Source organism: Eucalyptus grandis, chromosome 7 (assembly GCF_016545825.1).
Source record: "Eucalyptus grandis isolate ANBG69807.140 chromosome 7, ASM1654582v1, whole genome shotgun sequence".
Taxonomy (NCBI): Eukaryota; Viridiplantae; Streptophyta; class Magnoliopsida; order Myrtales; family Myrtaceae; genus Eucalyptus; species Eucalyptus grandis.
In genome coordinates, this window is record NC_052618.1 from 3,851,713 (window position 1) to 3,865,518 (window position 13,806).

Consider the following 13,806-nt stretch of genomic DNA (forward strand, 5'->3'; position numbering starts at 1 on the left):
GGACTGGTTTACCTGTCCGATCTGTTGGCCTGACCCGTATACCCAAATCGGATCTAGTAGGATTAAAAAAACGAAAATTTTCAATTTTTTATTTATAATAATTTCCTTATTTTCTTATATTCTCTCCCTTTTTGTCTATTTGGTCCTTTTTCTTTTTCAACTTTGCACCTTCTTCCATCCCCGAATCAATTCACATTCTGCAACTTAACCAAGCTTGAATTATTAGCGACGAATCAACCTCTATACACGTCATTGCCGGCAATACACAACACCATCGTCACCTACTCCGATTAACGGTCACCAACTCTGGCCGCTTACTCCAGCGACCACAACTATCGATGGAAAATTTCTCGGTTTTCTTCAGCCCCTCCTCCAACCCTGAGAATCTTTCTGGTTTTTACTTCAGTCCAAGCTCCTTTTCTGTGTTCCATGGCTGACGCCATCCTCTCCTCCTCCTGCGAGCCAACGTCGCTCGCGCGAATCTTGCCTGTTATTCTTTCTCTCTCATGCGCCAGCTCACCTTCTAGAACACCTAGGGTTTTGCTTACCTCACGCCCTGTTATTTTCCTTCGAAGCAAGGTTAGAAGGAGGAACCGACCCAAAAAAAAGAAAAAAAGGTTAGAAGGAGGCTGGGCTGGGCTCTTTTTCCTTTTTAATTTTGATGTGGGCTTCGACAACAATGGAAGAGGTGGGCTTAAGAGAAAGACAAATATGGGCTAAAGAGAAAAACAAAATATGGCCCCAAAAAGAAAAAACCAGACTAGGTGGGGGCTGATGGGGCTTAGAAAGCGGAAAATGCCAAAGTGGGCTGGCCGAAACCAGCCCATTTGATTTTATTTCTATATTCCTCTTTTACTTTTACTTTTTTTTTAAATTTTTTTTTTAAATTTATTTAATTTATTTTTTATTAAAATTTACTATCTCTCTCTCTCTCTCTCTCTCTCTCTCTCTCTCTCTCTCTTATGCTTCCTTTTTTTAATGTATTTTGAAAAATAAAATAGAAACCTAAAAAGTTGACAAAATTCACGTGTCAACAATATAATATCGTGTTTGAAAGGAAATCTCTTTTTCCCCTACTTATTGTGGAACATGAAAATTTATAGAAAATGACATAAAACTAAATTAACTAAATTATTGATAATAAAAAATATACAGTGCTAATAATTTTAAACTATAATTTGCTAAAATTTGATAAATATAGCCACTTTAATAAATTCAATGAGGTATTTGAGTAAAAAGAATAGACAAGTTAAATGAAGAAGGAAAACGTCTCAATAATAAAAACTTAACATGACAAAAATTGATTACTAGTCTTATATATTAAAGGGTTAATTTATATGAAGTCATTTAGTATTATCACTATTGTTGTGTACAAAAACTGAAATTGTTCTTAAATATCAAATTTAGAGTAGATTCGATCACTCGCACTTTACATGTCAAATAGATTACCGAGGATAAAAGAGTAGTGCAAGTGCCAAAACTTGACATAAAGAAAACTTAAATGCTAAAATTCCGAAAGGTGCGATTAAGTGCCATTTAAAAAAAAAAAAATTGGGACACTTGAATGCCAAGTTTGACGAAGGTGGACGAAAATCCTATGTGACAATTTTTTAATAATATAATTCATCTACATGGCATGCCAGAGAGTTTAAGTGCAATAAAGAACCAAAACAATGATGTTCTGTCTTTTTTAATTTTAATATAAATGTTAATTAAATTATATTATTATTATTTAGAATAGGGAGGAGATGAAGATTACAGAAGGTGAGGTCCTTGTCACTGCCTCCTCATCGTTGCCGGCCCTTCTTGGCAACAGTGGGGAGGCAGCGATAAGGGCTTGGGAGAGCTTGAGCTAAGCTTGCTAACACTTAGCGAGCCATTAGCCTTCGCATGTGCCCGTGCACAAAAGGGTGCCCAAAAGGGTGGTCGCAACAACTTAGTGCCCCGTTTAAGAAATTTTTTGTGAACTTAAGCATTTTTGTCTTGTTTAAATATTTCGCTAACTTGAGCATTTTTTGTGCATGCTAGTAGTTTAAGGATCACTTTTAATTTCATTAAATAAAATGTTTTGTGATTATAAATTTTTGTGCATGCTTAAATGTTTTACCACTACATAACTCGGTTGTAAGACCTAAGCCTCCATAAGATATTTTAGGATAGTGTTAAGAAAGATACCACTATGAATGCAAGACTACGATGTAGAGGTTGCCTTTATTTTCCCCGAAATTCTTTAGATAGAGCCAAAGTTATGAGGATCTGACACCAACATGAGATTGCAATTGTCAGATCACCTCTTAACTTTACCGAGCCTTTTTAGTAGACATCGAGCCACAAGTATCATGCATATATCTATGTGCTTATCATTTTCTTTAAAAGTGAAGTGATTTATTCATCTTTCTTTTGCTCAGTCTACTTACTGAATTGGCCTATGGCAATTTAGGTCAGTCTTTCGGATCTCAATTTATATGTGATGGGAAAAGGCGATATCTAGTTCATTCGCACTCCCAAAGCAGTGCTCTTTAGATGGTGGGATTAGTTGGACCAACTTGCCCAAAAGCGCATGAAGGACAAAATCGGTGATCTCCTGTAGTTATTCCAAATATGTGTTTGTCATGAAGTCCTATAGTCAATAGCTCACTTTTGGTACCCTAAGATATTTACTTTTATGTTTAGTAGGTTCGAGCTAACCTTAACTCTAAAAGAATACAACACCATTGTTGGAATTAAGGGTGAGCATTGGTCCAAGGTCAGTCTAGGGTTGACCCTAGTCCAACCTTGGACCGACCCAACCCTGCTGGTCCTGGTCCAATTCCTAGGGAGATTGGGTCAGTCCTTGGTCCTGAGAGTTTTGGGTTGGTTCAACCCGGACCAACCCTGACTATATATATAATATATTATTTATAATTTTTTTATATAGAGAAAACATTAAACTAAACGATGTCAACAATATTAAATAGCTCTCTAGTGAGAAATTCAAGTAATTTTATATTATTCTTTAATAACTTAAGTTTTTAATGTCTTTTACGGCATTAATAGTCATAATTTCCGAAGGAGGAAAATGTTTTTGTGAGGAGTCCTCACGGCATCCAAAATTGCACCTTATGGCATTCTCCTCTAGTATTCCTTCTCTTCTATCTTATTTGTCCTCTTAGTTTTCAATTTGCTAAAATAAAAATAAAAACAACTTCTCCGATCACCACTCGACTCTCACCTCGCTCGTTTTCGGTCACTTGTGCCACTCGTTGCTCGATGCTCGCTCGGCTTGTTGTTTCCCGCTTGACATTCAATGCTCATTCTGTTCAACGCTCATCCCACTTAACCCTCACCACTTGCCTTTCTTAGTTGACCTTGCTTATTATCGAATGATCCTCTATTGCCCTTTCAAGGAGTAAAAAAAATGAAATATAAAATTATTGGCTAATCTTGGGTTGACCTTGAAACCGACCGAACCCATTAGGTCAGTCCGATTCTCAATCGTTTTTTTTTAAGGAGTATAAAAAATGAAATAAAAGATTATCAATTAGTCTCGGGTTGACCTTGGAACTGGATCGAATCCATTGGGTCGGTCCAGTCCTCGGTCCTAATCTCAATAGAGTTGGTCCTTTGTTCCAAAAATTGAGGACCAACATTGTGGGGGTTAATCCTAGGGTTAGAAGCTGGACCAGCCCAACCTGGACCATACTCACCCCTAATTGGAATGCCCCTCGAGAGTAAGCTTGTCAGGCCACTAACATGCATTAACCTACTACGTGGGTTAGCATGACTTTTAAGAACTAAAATTCATGTTGTAAGGAAAGTTCTTGAAGCCAACTATAATACCTTCCCACTACCCTTTTTGTGACTGTTTTGAAAATTAACCAATGATCCAAAAAAGTGACATTTTCCTCCTAACTTTTTGTGGGTTCATTGTTTTTCCCATAAAAAAGATGCCATAAGTCTCTTGATGGCATAGGTGGTTGATCAAGTCTTGAGGGGACAAAATTATGTCAATTTTAGTTGAAACATTTCCGTCCCTTAATCATTTTAAAGAAAACATGAAAAAAGTCATGCAGGTTTCCTCAGAAATTTTGCAAGTCTGGTTCTTTTTTCACTTAAGTGAATTTGCATGCCACATGCAATTGTCTGAAAGAGATAATTTCAAAAACCCATGATAGAAATTTGTGTTCTAAGACCACATATCCCCAACTAAGGTTCTTTTAATTGGATATATTCCTTAAGGGACCCTGCTCTTAAGAAATTCATGTGGTGTGCTAGTTGGTTCCATGAAAAGAGAGCCCACTTTGCCTACAAACATTGCAATCTGATCCCATTGCTTGGCCTCACCGGTGCTACTCCTTATTACCCAAATAGGGTGGCATGTCAGTATGGAGCTCTTCAAGAAATCCTACCTCCTCTTAAGACAAAGATCCGTCCAATCCTTTTCACCTATAAAAGCCGTGATTATGCAATCGAGATTCATATTATCGAGGATACGTGGGGCAAATGCCATCACAAAAGATCATGATGCCTAAAGGGCTCGAGGGGTAGGAAAATGCCCATCACATATCTAAATCCTATATCCACAATCACTATATCCCGGCAAGACTATAATCGTTGATCCCCGACCTAGCTAGCAAAATCAGTCAACAAGAGCAAAATGAGCATATGTAAAGGGATTTGGGGATAAATAGCGGTCACTTGCCCTCATTGTCAATGTTTAGAAAGTTTATCTTGTTCTCAGTCTCATTGTTTAGGGACTTTCATTTGATGTCTAGTATTTCATTCTGTCATTTCAATTCCAAGTTTAGATGTTAGAAATGCCCTGTCTATGAAATCCTCTTTTGATAATAAAATCAGCTGGATCGTTACCATGGGTCAATCTTTATTTACTCTTGTGCTCATTTATCTTTTTGTGGTACTAGGTGATTATGAATCGCCCATCACCAATTGCTTACGCATGGCCTCAAATAATAATGGCCAATCAGAATGATGTACAAAATTGTCTTGCTAATATTAAAGATGTTGTGGGACAAATGTCCATTGTCCTTTGACAACTCTCAAGGCGAATAGAGTCTACTCAGACCAAATCCAACCTTGTGGTCACCCTATCACAAGAAAACACACTCATGACACTTGCAAACTTGCCAAAGGATGACTAACAAGACGAACACTTTGTGGGGATCATGAAGAAGCTGAGCCAGTTGCAGGATCAAGATCCCATTGATTCATCTAGTTATGCTGCTGTTAAAATTTCAAAAGAGCTCAAAGTGCTTGAATGCAAGATGTACACTAATGCCTCACCATAGGTCTATTTATAGGCCTACATGGTTCAAAGGATGATTCGATCATACCAGTCGAATCTAACTAGCTTCGCCTTGTGGTGATACATTGTAAGGAAGATTAATTTTCTTAAGACTTGGGAGAAACTAATGGATGCTTTTCGTCAAGATTATAATGTTGACATCGACATCGGCATCAACCTCCCTTACGAAGAGCCGATTAGTGTGGAGACGAAAGATAATGAGTTCTCAAGGACACAAGCTACATCAAGGAGGAGCTCAACCATCAAGTTTGACCCGTAGCCAACAGAAGACAAATCGATAAGAGAAAATATCAATGCAGCATTGCATGATGAAGGGACCACCAAGAGGTATCCCATTATTAAGAAGCTTAGTAAGGAGCCCACAGACGAGATCAACACTATAAAGCATATTCAAAACCGGAGCATAATAGCATAGCTTCCTAGACTTATTGTAAAAGGTAGGGTCCAAAGGGTGCTAACCGGGAGTGAAACTCCACAATCTCCTAATCCCCTTGACAAGCTCAAGTTGGCAAAATGAAGGGCTTTAGCCAAAAGGTTAGGACCATGTGTCAAGAAAAGAAAGCCTAAGCAATCCGAGCCAACACTTGCCACTTAACGTAGGCAAAGTGTGACAGCAAATGAACTACCATGCCAAAGTTTTGAAAATCGCCCTTGATATAGTCTCGAGAGTCACTAGTGTTATACAAATGATGTCAGCCATTCATCGAACAACTGCCTCCCATCCATGCATAGGGTCCAAAGCTTGTTAAAAAGGGGAATGTTTTCTCTTCAAGGCTCATCTCCCAATGGGCTGCTAAATTTGTCATCTGACCATGAGGATGACATAAACGTCTCCTCCTCAATTGGAAATTTTGATCAAGAAGAAAATAATGAAATGAGATCAGAAGAATTTAGCTTCCTTGAAGTAATAGAATTCATCATTGCAATTAATGAAATGTCGATGCAATGGGAGGATCAGTTGCCTACCCAAGACATAATGGGCCCATCTTGCCTCCACAGGATTATGATTTCTGGAGAAATGAGAGTACCTAATCTTCGTAAATATAACAGTACGACTTGCCCCATGATCCACTTGTAATGTTTCTAGGCCGAAATGATTCAATACTACAACTAAGCACTATTCATAACTCAAACCTTCCAATAGTCTTATGAGCCTGCATTACAATGGTTCTTCATGGCAAGGATCTACCTCATGAGAGATTGCAATGGGTGATCTTTCGTTGCATCAATACCAAACCAAGATAGGAATTATATTGTTTGACGAGGATGTGGTTCGCATTAGAAGAAGAGTAATGGAGGATTTCCAAGCATATGTAGAAAGGTGGGTGGCTTTCATGGTGTAAGCTAACCCTCAACTAGCTGAGGAACAAATAATGAAGCTATTCATAAAAAACTTACTCTACAAGCATCACTCTTGGTTGCATGGATTGCACTTCTGTAATTTCAATGAAATGATCCTCTCATGCGAATACTTCGACTCTACTAGGGGTGAAGAACTCAAAGGTGTTTGATTCCGAGGTCAACACTGTCAATTATCAAAATGCTCCATTTTATAGGAGTTTTCATGGGTTTTGGTTGCTTTTATAACCTCTTGTTTTTTTATCATATCTAGTATGTTCCGGTTGCACTATCTATTCGAGTAATGTAATTTATGTTCCGGTTGCACTATCTATTCCAATAATGTAATTTGTTTTGACTCAGTGCATGTACAATTCCAATATTTCGTTTCGAAAGCATGAGGCGGTATTTCAATTCGGCCAGCGATACTATCCGACCATAATAAGAAAATATCATCAAATGAGAATTCTGAGGGCTGGACTTCCTTATGTTCCACATATATATAACATTTCATTACCAAAAACTTTTTTAAAGTAGATGTTAGATTTAAGCCTAATTGTTTTTTTTTTAATTTACTTACTTCATGTCTTACAATATCATTCCCTTGATTTAGTGTGATAGGGGATATTTGAAACTTACATATTACGTGAACTCATTGGATTCAAGAGCACTCTTTCAAGAAAGCAAGGACAAACAAAAAAATTGCCCCAATTAGGGAAAATAAAAAACAAAAGATACGTCTCGTTCCTTGACCATAATTTTAAGAATGATGCTCTCTCTCTTTTCCACTTACAAGGGATGAAAGATAGGACATAATAGGCACCGGCACACGGTTGAACTCGAAGCATGCATATCATGGTAGCTTAGGATAGGTTAAATTGGGAATCCTCCTCCATGTTGCTCTTGGCCTCCCCCATTTTACGAGTCATCCTTGGAGCTTTGTACGCTCCACCTCACACTTGCATGACTTTGCCTCAAGTTTGAGCGGTGTTTACTTTGCACAACATATCCCGAGAGACAAGAAATTGCAGTTTCATTAATAGGATGTTTAGTTTCAGCAAGCCAAGAAGCATAGAGAAGGAATCCTCTTCTTCCTTTGAATTGGGGGTAAGTACACTATCAGTGTCAAAAGTTGTGTACGGTGCTTACTTTTATGCCAATAGTTTATTTTTGATCACTTAAGTGCCAAAAAGTTTGATAAACGATCATTTTAGTGCCAATACTGATATGATTGATCGAAAATCCGATGTGGCACTTTTTAATTAATTTTTAAGTTGATGTGGCTCGCCGATAGTACAGTCAACATCTAAACAACAAAATAACGCCGTTTGGCATCTTTCCCCCAAGTCAGAACCCTAAATCCCCAAACGAGAGAGAGAGAGAGAGAGAGAGAGAGAGAGAGAGAGAGAGAGAGAGGGGCATGGCATGGGCTTCCCGTTGTCTTCTTCCCCCGAAGAACAACACCGACACTAGCACTAGCAACAACACCAATAGCGTCACCGACACCAACACTAGCACAACTCCGCCTTCGGTTTGTCCAACATTATCGACAAGCCCAAGCTCTTAATCTCCTCCTCTTCTCCTCCTCCTCCTCCTTGCCCCTTGAAGGACCCACTTTAGTCGCTCCCTAAGAAGAGCCCAATCCACCATCTCCATCCGCACCCTCCTTGTTTCCCTCGCCCTCCTCGTCTTTGCTCTCTCTACCTTCGACCCCCCTTCTTCCTCCTCGTCCTCCCTTACCTCCTATTCTTCTTGTCACTTCTTACTCAAGAAATAACCTCAGCCTCTCCTCGCTTACCTAGTCGAGCAACTATGATGGAGGCTGAGCGACTGTGGCTGAGCGAGCTAAGTCGGTGTTAGGCGAGGATCGGGCAAAAAAACCCTAATTTCAATCCCCATATGAGCTGTGTGGCGTTGTTTTTGTGGGGCCATCCACATATGACGGCAAAACAACGTCGTTTTCTTAAGGAGGATAGAAAATGACGTCGTTTAAAAGCCATATGGATTTTTTTTTTAAATATAAAAGTCATGTAATTATTTTGGCCGGAATATCTTGTTGGTGGCACCAAAGTGATCGTTTTTTCTTTGATTTGACACTTAAGTGATATGATGGAAACTTTTGGCACCAAAGTGAGCACCGTATACAATTTTTGGCACTGAGAGTGTACATACTCCTTTGAATTGGCTACTGTTAATGGGGAGAAAATTCAGACAATCGAGGTAATCTCTAGCCTCCCATTTTAGATAATGACTTTAGAGTCTAGAAACCCCCCTTCTTGTTCCAAACGCATACTCTATCAAGAAGTGATTGCCATTAGAAACCTAAAGGTTTTGACTGTCCATGTTAGATTCCATGGAAACTTAAGGTACATGATTTTGCCCAATGCTGTTAATGTTCATATGATTAAAGGTAGGAAAAAATTCCACAAATCGAAGGTCTTGAAGATGGATCAACAACTATCGGTCGCTCATACATGGCCACAAATGGAAAGGACCAATCAAAAGGGATGCTAAATTGTGACAAGACAAAATAGTTGCCACCAACATTTGAGACATTTTGAAAAGTCATTGAATACAAACTCTGAAAAAAGGGTAATTTTGTATTGTTTTCGATATCCCCCCTCTAAATTTGCTTTTGACATAGTTTTCCTATTAATAGGAAGTATCGAGATTCAAGGAACAAATTCAATGTGTTAATTTGAACATATCAATATTGACCAAACAAGCGTATGGGAGTAACTCATATCAAATTCACCTAACTTGATTTGAAAAGACATATCGTCCTAGAGCCTATTGGATAAATGAAAAGCAAAGCGCTCTATGGACACTACTAAAGTCTCAGCCTAGTGGTATCGAGGATGAAGTGGTTCAAGAATGACTAGTGTTCAATCCTTGGAAGTGGCAACTAGGTTGCCATATGAAAAAAAAACCTACTATTTTTTTTTTTTAATGTCTCTAGCTTTTACAAAAATGGGAAAGTGCTTGACCTAATGAGATCAAAAGCGTAGAACTTCATACCCTTTTCAAGGTTTAGGATTATGGCCCTATTGAATTGACCAACAGAGGGTAATGTTGTATTACTCCCAGTTATTCAACTCATGAAAATTCATATAATAATGTATTCCCTCCTATCCATTGTAGGATCACCTCACTACTAATGGTATGGATGACAAATCAAGAAGAGTCATGTCAAACTTTGATCAACTCTCCCAAGCAAAATGGCGTCTCAAATATCCCAAAGCATATCCAAGAAGCTTGCAAGCCTCAACTCGCATTTGCTTTTTGGCCCTACTTAGTAATTTATTTTCTCTTGTGCAGAGGTAAAAGCATATGTGTCCATCAAATCAATGATCATATTTCCAACCCTGACTGATCATTCATGTGTCCTTTCCTCTTTAGATAGGGACAATCCATGGACATATATTTGCAAATAACTCATTTAGTGTTCAAAATTTAACGTAGTAGATACAAGTTTGTTAAATAAATACCTCTAATATTGTTTATAAAGTTTCTTAAGAATGATAAAGTGTTTGTGTTTAGATTACAAACTCCCATATGCTAAAAGTGTTTCATGCATTTTCAAAATAAATTATGCATGATGATTTTGTCTATCTAAGTCACTGATTTCATTAGGATTATCAAAATATATATTGAATGAATAATGTGGAATGATCAAGCATGCCAAATGAGGTGCATCGGGATAATGAAAGGCAAGCTATATCCTATACACAGTCCTCTATTTACACACTTATTGGAGAAGCTAGAAAGTCCAATGTCTGCATGGTAAATGGTTCATTCGTGAATGGTACGATAACTAAAGTAATGAGGGGCATTTCATTTCTCTATCCTAAATACTACAAGTTATCCATTGCTTACTCCCTTTGAGCCTCAACACTTGTGGAATTTCTTTCATCTTACCCCTTTTAAGAACCACCCCACATTGGGGCAAATCGGAGGCGAGGCGGCATCATAAGGTGAGAAAAGGGATATAAATTTTCTTATTCACACTTGTATCAATCTTTGGATGTATTCATTCCATATGAACACCCACAATAATTTAAGTGCCATAGAATAATTAAAAAGCGATTCTTTCTCTACCCTACGCACTTGTATCCGTTGTACCCCAATTGAATCTGTATTTTCACTCTTACATTGAGGTAAAATAGGAGTCACTACCATTCAAGTAGCATGATCCAGAGTGTTGACTGAAGATGAAGACCTCAAGAGTCTAATAGTAGTGTTTTGTTTGAACTTGCCTAGGCCAATCCTTAAACAATAAAAATGAAAAACTAGGGGCATGAAAAAGTAATGTCTAGTAAAAGTAAGGCCAATGTCCATAAATGTAATAATTAGGGGTATGAAAAAGTAGTTCGCCTAAGAAAAGTAAGGCCAATGCCCTCAAGCAAAAAATGACGCTCAAGCAAAGTTACTAGCCACACGACGATAATCTCTGGCAGTGAGAAGAAAGACCGGTGACAATGTAAAGATAATCAACAACTCTTGTCTTTTTACACAATTTTGAAAGCCTTCATTTCTCAACTCATGAGCTGAGCATATATTACGTCCCTTCATAAAAGTCTTTTCAAATTATGGCATTTCAATTAACGTATGGCTTCATATGTTTATAAGTATCACTCGAAAAAATACGAGTAATATTATTTATATATCTTTTTGTAGGGTTCTTGACTTGTAAATCTAGAGATGATCGTGCTGCATTTCTTTCATAAGCCTTAACCTTGATGGTCCCCTTTGATACGTCGTTGACTAAACCTATATCACGATTCTGACAAAGGCCTCTTATATTAGTAAAGTTGTACAGCTATGAGAATACTCGAGCCATTCCTGACATGATGATAGTGAAAATGTGTGCTTCTTGTAAACTTTGCATTAATGGTTGGGATAAAATAACATTTTCAATGAGAGTAAGTGGAAAACCCTTTTAGACTGAAAGCCCCTCATTTGGCATGTTTAAGATGTCCACATTCTAAATGAAGATTGTCCTTCTAAATTTTCCTTAGTGGAACTTTGGTGATGCAAAACTGACAAGATTGTCATGCATGAACCCTATTTGAACTCCTGAATTTATAACACGTACAATTATGTGTGCATATTACATGTTTAACATAAGACATACTTTTAGAAATTAGAGATATCATCAGGTATTCTCTCTTATTGACATTTGACCTGTTCGAGTTGTCCTCAAGATATGGATAATAGTAATTGTCTAAGTATTCTATTATCTTTGAGTATCTGCCATTGTCCAAATGTCTAGGTATTCCGCTACTTTGTATGCCTGCGACTACCTAGAAATGCTCTCTTATCACCATGACATTCGGCCTACTCGAGTTGTCCCTAAATTGCATTTTTGAATACTTGTAGCTTTCCAAGTATTTGATTGCTTTGTATGCCTACAATTACCCAGGTATGCTCTCTTATCACCATGACATTCCACCTGCTCCAGTTGTCTCCATATTGTATCATTAAATACTTGTGACTGTCCAAATATTTCACTGCTTTTTGTACTTGTGGTTACCTAGGTAATCATACCCTTTTGAGTCTTATGGTCATTTAGGTATTTATGAAGTTTTATTTGCCTTATGGTACACTCAAGAAAAGTTGTTTGTTGAATAGATGACTAGTCTTCGTTCATCGGCTTGGCATGCTTCTGTAACCTAGTGTTCCCTTGCATCGATCCAGCGTGCTTTCCTAGCCTAAAAGAGTCCCCTTTTATTGCCCAGCGTGCTTAGGTAGTTCGAAGTCCCCTTACATCGACCTAGCGTGTTTGTTTAAACCAAAGTCCCTCTTATTGACTCGGTATGCTTTCGCAACCCGGTGTCCCCCTACATCGATCCGGCATGCTATCATACACCGCGTTTCTCTTCATTAACTCAACGTGCTTCCCTAGCTTGGTGTCCCCCTTCATTGTCACGACATGCTTTCGTAACCTAGAGTCCCCCTTCATCGACCAAGTGTGCTTCTGTAGGATGGTGTCCCCCTTCATCAACTTGGTATGCTTCTGTAGCCCAATGTCTCCATCTTCATTGACTCGGTGTGCTTCCGTAGCCCAGAGTCCTCCTACATCAATCTAGTGTGCTTCCATAGCTTGGTGTCCCCGTCTTTATTGGCTCGGTGTGCTTCTGTAGCCCGAAGTTCTCCTATATCAACATGACGTGCTTCCGTGGCCTTGAGTCCCCATTCATCTACCACATGTGCTTTCGTAGCTCAGAGTCCCTCTTTACTAATGCAATATGCTTTTGTAGCTCGAAGGAAGACAAACAACTTATTACTCCAATAGACAACGGAAGAAAGGTTTGGGTCCTAAAAAAGTAATCCCCCCTCAAAGCTATTGAAAAAAGGTTCAAGTTCTAGACAAATAATTTGTTGCTCTAATAGGCGACTGAATAAAGGTTGAGGTCCTGGAAAAGCAATTTCCTGTCAGAGAGATCAAAGAAATGTTCAGGTTTTAGATAAACAATTTGTTAATCTAACAGACAACCGAAGAAAGGTTCAAATCTTGAAAAATTAGCTTTCTCATGTGATAAGGTAAGATGATACATTGATACTTGCCAAAAAACTTGGGTTCATACCTTATATCACTTATTCACTGTAAGTAATTACATGTATCTTCTTATCCATCTTAGTATGTATTATGTATTATCTTGTTATCCGAATTGGTACTTAAGTAATCCGTTTTGCTCTGATTTTGGCTCTTAAGTGTTACTTTTCAAAATTTTGGTACTTAAGTGTCCCTTCGTGCCAAGTTTTGGCACTCCAAGTGTCCATACCTCCTGATTCAGCCATCTGAATGTTCATTCTTAAATAGACACCAAGCTTTCAACCTCCTCAAAGAACCCCAATCCCGCAAGCTAAGAACCAATGTCATTTATTTAGTCTTAATGATTGTTGTCACTTGACATACCACGAAATAAATCTACCACTAGAAAAAGAAAGGCATAAGTTTTCTCATTTCGGTTTAGTAAACATCCACAAATCAAAATTGAACTCAAAATTTGTAATCGAACATTGCATATAGACATCTCCAAATTCTAGTCCCTATATAATTCTTCTAATTGTAATTCAAATGGTTCAATAGGTTCAAGAAAAAAATGATTTTAAATTCCCGATCCTTCTTCGCGTTGAATTTGAGCTGCAATCAAGGTTTATGA

General features: G+C 38.1%; 1 pseudogene; it reads right to left on the reverse strand.

The window, feature by feature from the left end:
- LOC120295693 overlaps nucleotides 1-13,806 on the reverse strand; it is an 80,716-nt pseudogene that overhangs the window by 27,081 nt on the left and 39,829 nt on the right.